A 9,065-nucleotide genomic window follows, 5' to 3' on the forward strand; every position below is an offset into this window, starting at 1 on the left:
TAATTATATATCACTTTAAAAAAAACAAGTAACAACATATAATTGAGAAACAAACAAACAATATAAGCCCAACAATGATTTTTAAAAAAACATAATAAAATGATGAAATACAGCATAATACAATCAAAAGTGGGATACATAGTAGGATATGGATATTATAAATTAGGTCTATATGTCTTTAAATTTGTGGTCACCCAAAAACGCCTGTCATAGTAATGATTTTTAAGCTATTTACATATTTATTTTTGTTTACAATTTTTTTGTTTTTGCTTTTCTTTTTGAATGACGTCATCGCCTTGGTGCGACGGAAAAATGCAATAAAAAAAGAGAAAAAACAAAAAGTGTTGGGATTGCATCATAATTTCGGTGTGAACTGATAACAGGCTAGTAATCTTCCATTGATAAAACAGACATGCCGCATGATAGTAACGCCTCCTTCCAGTGCAGTGAATGGGAAAGTCCGACAAAGAGAAAATGAAACTGACGCTCATTCATGATCACTGCCACTTTCACAACGTATAGGTGATATACAGTACTGCAGGGTATTAATAACCTTATATGACTCACATGTTGTTTTAGGCTTGGAAAATATAGCCTACCACACATACCACAAATCAAAAATACTAATTTAAAAAAAGAAACCACCTGTGATTTGTGTTTTCTGACGTCTGTTATAGCCGGAATGAACCTTTTTCAGCAGTTTGTGTTTCAGTAACTCTTCTGTGACACCATGACTCTGTTTACTGACCACTTCAAACCGGAAACACCCCACAACACCTGCAGTTTTGGAGATGTTCTGACCCTGTCCTCTATAACCATTATAATTTGGACCTTGTCAAAGTCACTCAGATAACTTCCGCTTGCCCATTTTTCCTCTTCCTCATGAACTGACTGACCATTTGCTGCCTAATAAATCCCACTGATCAGGGCTGCATTAGTACATCCAGGGGCCCCTTGGCATTGAAGCTCATGTCCCCCAAACAACTTTTTATTGTAATTAATTTTTCATTTAAGATGTTCAATGGCTTAGAAGCCTGTATTTGAAAGGTCCGCCGGCCGGGACTCGAACCTGAGTCTGCTGCGCACATGGCACGCGCTCCCAACCACTCGACAACCCGCGCGCCCACAACTTTTTATTTTATTCTGATTGGATAACGCTGGAGAAAAAAGTGGACAGATCCAAATAAGTGTCAATACACCGTCCTGCTGACAACACCAACAGCGATCCGAGTGGACGGACGCACCACCTGGATCCATAAAAAGCATTGTAAGAGAATGCCACACGTTGGTGAGTAGTGCCACCTGAAGCTCCTCGTGCGACATCTCAGTGGGGAACGGCTACAAAGGGGGGGCCAAGACATTAGCTGCGCAGCTCGTCTCAACGCCGGTGGGTTGAAATTGTGGTATCATACACTACATTTGAAGTGGCCAACGTGGAAGTTAGTTTGCATTGCCTTATGCATCACAATTCTGTTTTCTCCAGTCATTTGGAGGCTTCTGCCAGTCATGTTTCCTCAATTAGCCTACGCATGTTTAGATAATCTAGATCCATTGATTACAGCACTCATACTGATGATATGTGGTTGACTGCAATCTCTTCTGCTATAGCCCATCCAACTGTTTACACTTAATTTGTGGTATCTATATGCTAAGTATGTTGCTGATTCACACAACCACAGCAACTGTTATGTGTGTATTCACATGCCAGTTGCCTCCACTAATCCACAGATGAAGTTTAGTGAAAGTTCAGACAGGAAGACCACCTTTTTGTATGCTCACGTCATAGTTTTATTTCTCATTTTTTTAGTCATTGTGATCCTTCTCACAGCTCATACTGATCTGTGAAAGCTCATATTTTCCTTGCTGTTATTTCTGGACCATTTCATCACCTGGTCTAGTCTAACCAATAGTACAGTGACACACCTTCTTTTTCAGCCTATCATATTGATGCTGTTTTTGCACGACTCACCACCTCCCCATCACCACACAGCCCTCCGATTCCTCAATGCAACACTTCAACCTCCTCAGCCCGATCAGTGTCAGTCTCATGATGACTTTGTTGTTATTTGGCCTGAGATTGATTGATCGAAGTCATCAGCCACCACCACCACCAGTGTCTGGACTCCGTGGGGGGGGGGGGGGGGGGGGGGGGGGGTCTATCATGCTGCTGCTCAGGATTGACCATTGTCCAATGGTGAGAAGGTCGTTTTGTCTCTCGTCACGTCTCTTCTACAGATTCTCTGGTTTTTGTGAATGCCACACTGTCCATCTTACAACGAGAGGAGTTGCGAGGCCTTCGGGCCACGACACTGCACAACACTGTCGACCACCTTACTGCTGCCACTGGGGGAGTGTGTGAATTATCGGAGAAACCTGCTGTTCTTTGGTGCCTGCTAATGATTCAAAAGGCTCTTGATAATCTAACCTCATTGTGTGATGCCGTTGACAATGATTTTAAAAACCGACAATTCATGGTTTACAACTGGCCCATGGTACACGGGTAGTATTTCTAAAATTGCCTAAGCCACTGCTGCCATTTATCTTCATTGTTTTTATCATTATGGCCTGCTTTATTCCATGTACCAAACGATAGTTAAACGGACTGTGGGAGAAGTAATGCTTCAGGAGATTAGGTATCAGGAACAATTATTGCTATTGAAATAACATGGGGTTCAAAAGAAGGATTCTATATGGCGTTAATATTGAAAATCGTGAGAAGTGATATTAACTGAATCACTGATGGAAACGTTGTAACTTACTAAAGATACATTCATTTATCTCTTTACATACACATATTCTTTAATTGATTTACTTGTTAAATTAAACCTATCCTATATTATCACTGTAGTCCAGTATTTTTCTCATAATTGATTTTATTAATTTGTATTACAAATGATAAACAAGGGGGGAATGATAGATAAATACTGTGTTAATAAAGGGTTATGACTTATGACCTAGTTGCTAGAAGAAGATTCTGTGTGCTTATCTGTAATTTTCTCACATGGCTCCCTCCCTTACAAGTTCCTGTTTGGACCAATATTTGTTATAAAAGATGCTTGGATGGGAGTAGTTAACCTTGAAGAGATAACCGCTTATGAAGTATGTTTACACAGCCTGGAGAATAAATGTACTGTTTCCCCTCCAGTCTGGGAAGCTTCCCTTACAGGTGGTTCGTGTAACATTTGTGTATATTACTGAATTAAAGAGACGCTGACTTCAAAAGACCTCATTGAATGGTGCCTATTATTCCAATATACAGTAGTTCACATTTTTATTTCCCACAATAACAAATCAAATAGACCCAAATGATGTGGAGTACACCCGAGGTTTTACAGACTCCTGGAGATCTGGTCTAAGTAAAGTACTCTCTCCTGACATATTAGAAAGGAAATCTGCACTTTGTTTCAGCAATCAAATTTACCCCAAAAAAGCAACAAAAACATTTCAATTTAAATGCAAAATGTTTCCTTTTTATTAAAAAAAATACATATAAAAACATACATGATCAAGTCAAGTGCTTTTCTGGTCGTTATGAGCACTCAAAGCGCTTTCACATTACATATCTCATTCATCCATTCACACACATTCATACACTGATGGCAGGAGCTACCACGCAGGGTGCCGACCTGCTCATCAGGAGGAAACTAACCATTCACACACCGTTGGCGCAGCAACGGGAGCAATTTGGGGTTGAATATCTTGCCCAAGGACACATGGACATGTGGACTGGAGGAGCCGGGAATCGACGGCTCTCCCTTCCTGAGCCATTTTATTCAGTATAGATAGGCCAAATGGTTTAATAATAAATAAATAAATACATTTTTTAAAAATTGATAACAAATCAATGATAAAAATCTGATCCATTGGAATGTGAACTCAACTCAACTAATAAACACACAAACAATTTAATAAATACCTTAATAAATATCTTAATACATAAATGAACAGGAAAATAAATAAATGAATAAATAAATGAATAAATAAATGAATAAATAAATAAATAACAAAATAAAAAAATGTCTCTCAGTTCTTAGTCCGTAGACTTTAAACCAGCTGGTCGACTCTGAATAGATGCGTTAGGATTTCCATCCTGATCAGCTCCCAGACTTCAGCACTGTGGCCCTACAAACAGAAGATTATTGTTATTATTATTATTATCATTATTATTATTAAACATGCAACCACAGTATCTCATATCTAAGACCAAAGTAAATACATGGGGATAGATAACTCACCATTTGTGTGATATGATCTGAGAGGTTGTGGAAATACTTGGTCAGGTCAGGGTTGCTGCTCCCATTCTGCATGAATCAGAAGCAAAAATCATTATTAAAAAATCCAAATCTACCTGTTAATGTAATTTTAACTCAAGTATAGGCTTTTAAATAGCACTTGCATGGTTTGTATACTTACACAGTGTCGCAGTTCATAAGTCTGCCTGATCAATGTCCTTTGGAAGTTTTGCACTTTCTTTTTATCCCATGATGCAGAGCTGTGATCCTTCTTCAGCAGCTTAGAGATCCCTTTCAGGACCTGCTTGACGAAGACACGACGCTCCCTAACCTGGAAGAAGGAAATGAAATAAATCATATATTACATTATGAGTTGACAAGTGCAGAACTTCACTGAACTTTACTGCATTGTATGACTACTGCAAACATTTGTAGTAGGTTTTTTTTCACTCAGATACAGCCATCAGCTAGTTAAAGTCACTGACTTTAACCACATTTTTTGGGGCTTTTAAGGAAAAAATTCAGGTCTGCAGTCCTAAAAAACTCCACAAACCCCACTTTTCTCAGGACAGACATTGAGCTCATTTCAGGATGACTTACCGATGCTTTGGACACCTGGTCGTACAGATTATGAGGGATGTCCACCTCCAGTTCAGCATCCTCAGTGATTTTGGTGGAATTAGTAACCTGCAGCACACAATAAACAGGGATGGTTACTTTAGAAATGTAATAGGCAACAGATTACTAGTTACTCTATTTATAATGTAATAACTAATGTAACTATTTCAATTACGTCATCAAAGTAATGTAACCTTTTCCATTTGATTACTTTTCTAATTTTCTAACCAATGTTTTCAGCTGTTTGAGGGTAAATGTTCCCATTAATCACCAAAATCTAAGTTCAGGTGTTTTTCATGGATATTGACATGATTTATCTCATTTAAACATGTATTCATTAGTTCATGTAGATTTTTGGATTATATAGAATGAAGATTTAAAAAAAGTCTTAATTGGTACTGTGGCGCCATTTAAGCCCACGTGTGCTATGTAGTGCAATTAGTAACCTGCAGCACATATTAAATAAATGTCTTAAATAAGTAAAGTGAATGCAATAAGAAGACTAAATCACTATAAGCCACATTATTTAAAGAAAACTTTTTTTTTTTTTTAAAGTACACTTACCGTTTCATTGAGTAGCTTGTAAGACACCCTGGTCCTGTGCCTGAACGCGTCTACACCCAAGTCCCCGCAGCTCGTGGAGGAGTCTGCGCAGCTCAGGCTGAGCACAAAGAGAGCAAAACAGATCCTGTTCATCATTTTGTTTGTTGGCTTTTTCGTAAAGATATAAAGTCCTTTGTTGTTGTAGAGCATGTTGATATGTCTGCTGATGATCTCGTTTGAATGTTTGAGTAGCCATGCTGTGTCTCTTTTAAAGCAGCGCTCCACACCTTTTTTCGTTTTCGAAACACCGGTGCCGTATAGTAGGAAAAACCCGGCGTGTTTCATGCCGCAAAACCATAATAATCTCAAAAATCCTATATTTCGGATTTGAATTAGTGTTTCACGATTGTTCTTATATATAACTTAATGTCTTATAACCTTATAAATGTTAAATTATATCCCGAAAATGTCACGCCAAGTGCAAAAAAACACTTCTCAGAGAATAAGAGAAAGGCCGCAACGAAAACAAACACAGCTCATTCATCATCTCTTTAAAGATACATTTAAGGATCATTTTGGGGCCAAAATATGAGCATTTGTCCGAGTTATTACCATCGTATCGTATATTTAATAAAATCCGAGTCGCCTTTAAATGTTGCAGCAGGATTATTTTCACATTTATTCATTTTATTTACTTTATTTACTATTTTTTTGGACGTTTGAGACAAGAAATAACTCATTTTTAATGCACTGATCACCTCTTTTTTTTAATCTGCAGACTTTAATTAGTGCATGTATTAAAATAAATAATAATGATACCAAAAATATACTACAACAACTACTGCTACATACCAACAGCCTAATAATAATAATAATAATAAGTAGAAGAAGAAGAATACTAACAATAATAACAATAATGGTTCATTCATTAATCATGCATAAGCCAGGCTCACCCATGGGCGTGCTCCCAGTGAGCAGAGAGGAGGAAAGAGAAAATGAAAGTGGGGAAGTATGCGACGCCTCTTCACTTTCAGACCACAGTGAAAATGAGCGCACACACACATCACTCCCGAAGAAATAGGACGAATAGTGAAAGGATTCCTGCGAATTTCATTCATAATGTATGGTACTGTAACTTTTGTTTTTTGTTTGTTTTGGGGTTTTTTTTTTTTTAAATATCTCGGACTCAAGGTAATTTCTCCATTACTTTCATCTTTGCTTGCTGTCCCTTTAAAGACAAAACAATTAGTAGGAACATGACGTAATGTTTGTTTACAACATTTTGAAGCAATATATCTGATTTAAAAATAATGTTTATTCTCCTTTTTTTAATATCATTTGGAATAACAACTGGGTAGTCAGGAAGTTGAGTCTGTAAGTTAACACTATATACTTAAAGAGGTGTTTTATGTTGTTTTAAAGGAGTTTGACAAAGCTAGAAGAAGTATACAGACTATTTTATTGTTTAAAAGAAGTATAAAAACCACAGGTAAATAATACAGAGTGCATTGACTATCCAGTACATAAGTAAAGGATCTGAATATTTCTTCCACCACTGAAAACAAGTAAAAGATGTACATTAGTAAACAAAGTGTTATCAGCAAAATGTGCCTAATATCTAAGTTTACTGGATCTCACTTTAACTACTTTATGTATTTATTATATTAGAGGTTTAAATTGAAAATAAGTTATTCAGTGTAAGCAAAGCATACGACAAAGTAACCAAAGCTGCAAATGAATAAAATGGAGTAAAAGTACATTTCCCCTCCGTAAAAGTAAATGTAGAACAATTGGAACTAATTTACCTGCATATTGTAGTTCACCACAACAAAAACTAGATAGATAGATAGATAGATAGATAGATAGATAGATAGATAGATAGATAGATAGATAGATAGATAGATAGATAGATTGATGGATAGATAGATAGATAGATAGATAAATAGATAGATAGATAGATAGATAGATAGATAGATAGATAGATAGATAGATAGATAAATAGATAGATAGATAGATAGATAGATAGATAGATAGATAGATAGATAGATAGATAGATAGATAGATAGATAGATAAATAGATAGATAGATAGATAGATAGATAGATAGATAGATAGATTGATGGATAGATAGATAGATAGATAGATAAATAGATAGATAGATAGATAGATAGATAGATAAATAGATAGATAGATAGATAGATAGATAGATAGATAGATAAATAGATAGATAGATAGATAGATAGATAGATAGATAGATAGATAGATAGATAGATAGATAGATAAATAGATAGATAGATAGATAAATAGATAGATAGATAGATAGATAGATAGATAGATAGATAGATAGATAGATAGATAAATAGATAGATAGATAGATAGATAGATAGATAGATAGATAGATAGATAGATAGGTTATGGTTCCCTCAAGGTGGTGCAGGGTTTAATTAATCTTTTATTTGACTATTTTCTGTATATTTACTTATTTATTCAATGAGGGAAAACGAATACACTCTGTTACAGAAACTACACAAGGACAAAAATAGTAATAAGTCTTTATATTTCCTTTATAAGTCTTATAATATTTACATATAAGGTTGAAAAATAGAACATGACAACAATTAGATTAACATACTGATACATCATGAATCTTGCAATTTTACATATTGCAGTAACAACCATATTAAACACACTATATATATATATACATATATATATATATATATCAAAAAGAAAAAAGGTAACTTAAGGACAAACAACAACATTGTCATGTGCATCACATTGCATTTATCTGTAATGCAACTGTAATGTTTATACATTACAGTTAATGTTAATAAACAAAGAAATATGTCTTTACTTGCTTTACAGAAGTTGCTCAACCCTCGCGTGGAGAGACTCTTCAGTCTGCAGTCTTATGCTGACTCAGAACAGAAAACAGGTTGACTTATGATTTAAGAGACTCCTCCTCATGAGGTTTAACATTTGTTTTAGTGATGAACTATGAAGTCATGGTTCAGTGAGTGAGTGAGCAACATACAGCTGCAGAAAATGGAATCAAATAAACATTTTAAAAACTTGACTTTTTAGGGGCTATTTGAAGGCGTATAATGTTTATTAGTCCCACGATGGGGAAATTGGCATTATTACAGCAGCAAAGTGGACAGTAAAATAGAAGAGTATCAATTAAAAAAAGGATGATGAAGATGGGACAAACAGGTTCAAATTGAATTATTTTAACAGCTTTAATTTACTTTGGATAGTTCTGTCATTAAAGGGTTCATTAACTATCTCTGAGTCCTCTCTGTAGACGTCTGTGATTGTTTATTCTGAACCCTTATTATTATTATCATACACTATAGTAGACCACTCTACTACGTATTGATATGTATTGTTGTAATTTACGTTATCCAGTGAAATGAGTCATTTAGCAGGAGGTTTGAACACTTGCAGGTCATTGTGTGTCATATTCTCATTAGGAGCTGAGCACTTCTAAAGGTCTGATCCTAGAATCGCCCCTGCAGCACATTAATGTAACCACACAATGCACATCAAGCTATAATAAGGTCCCCTCCAAACTGCAGGCAGGTGTAAACCACTTCTACCACTAGGGGGAGCAGAGCCACAGTGCTTCCTTCATACAGACCTGTTGCTGAGACTCATCTAATTAAAACTAAAC

Source organism: Scomber scombrus, chromosome 21 (genome assembly GCF_963691925.1).
Source record: "Scomber scombrus chromosome 21, fScoSco1.1, whole genome shotgun sequence".
NCBI lineage: Eukaryota > Metazoa > Chordata > Actinopteri > Scombriformes > Scombridae > Scomber > Scomber scombrus.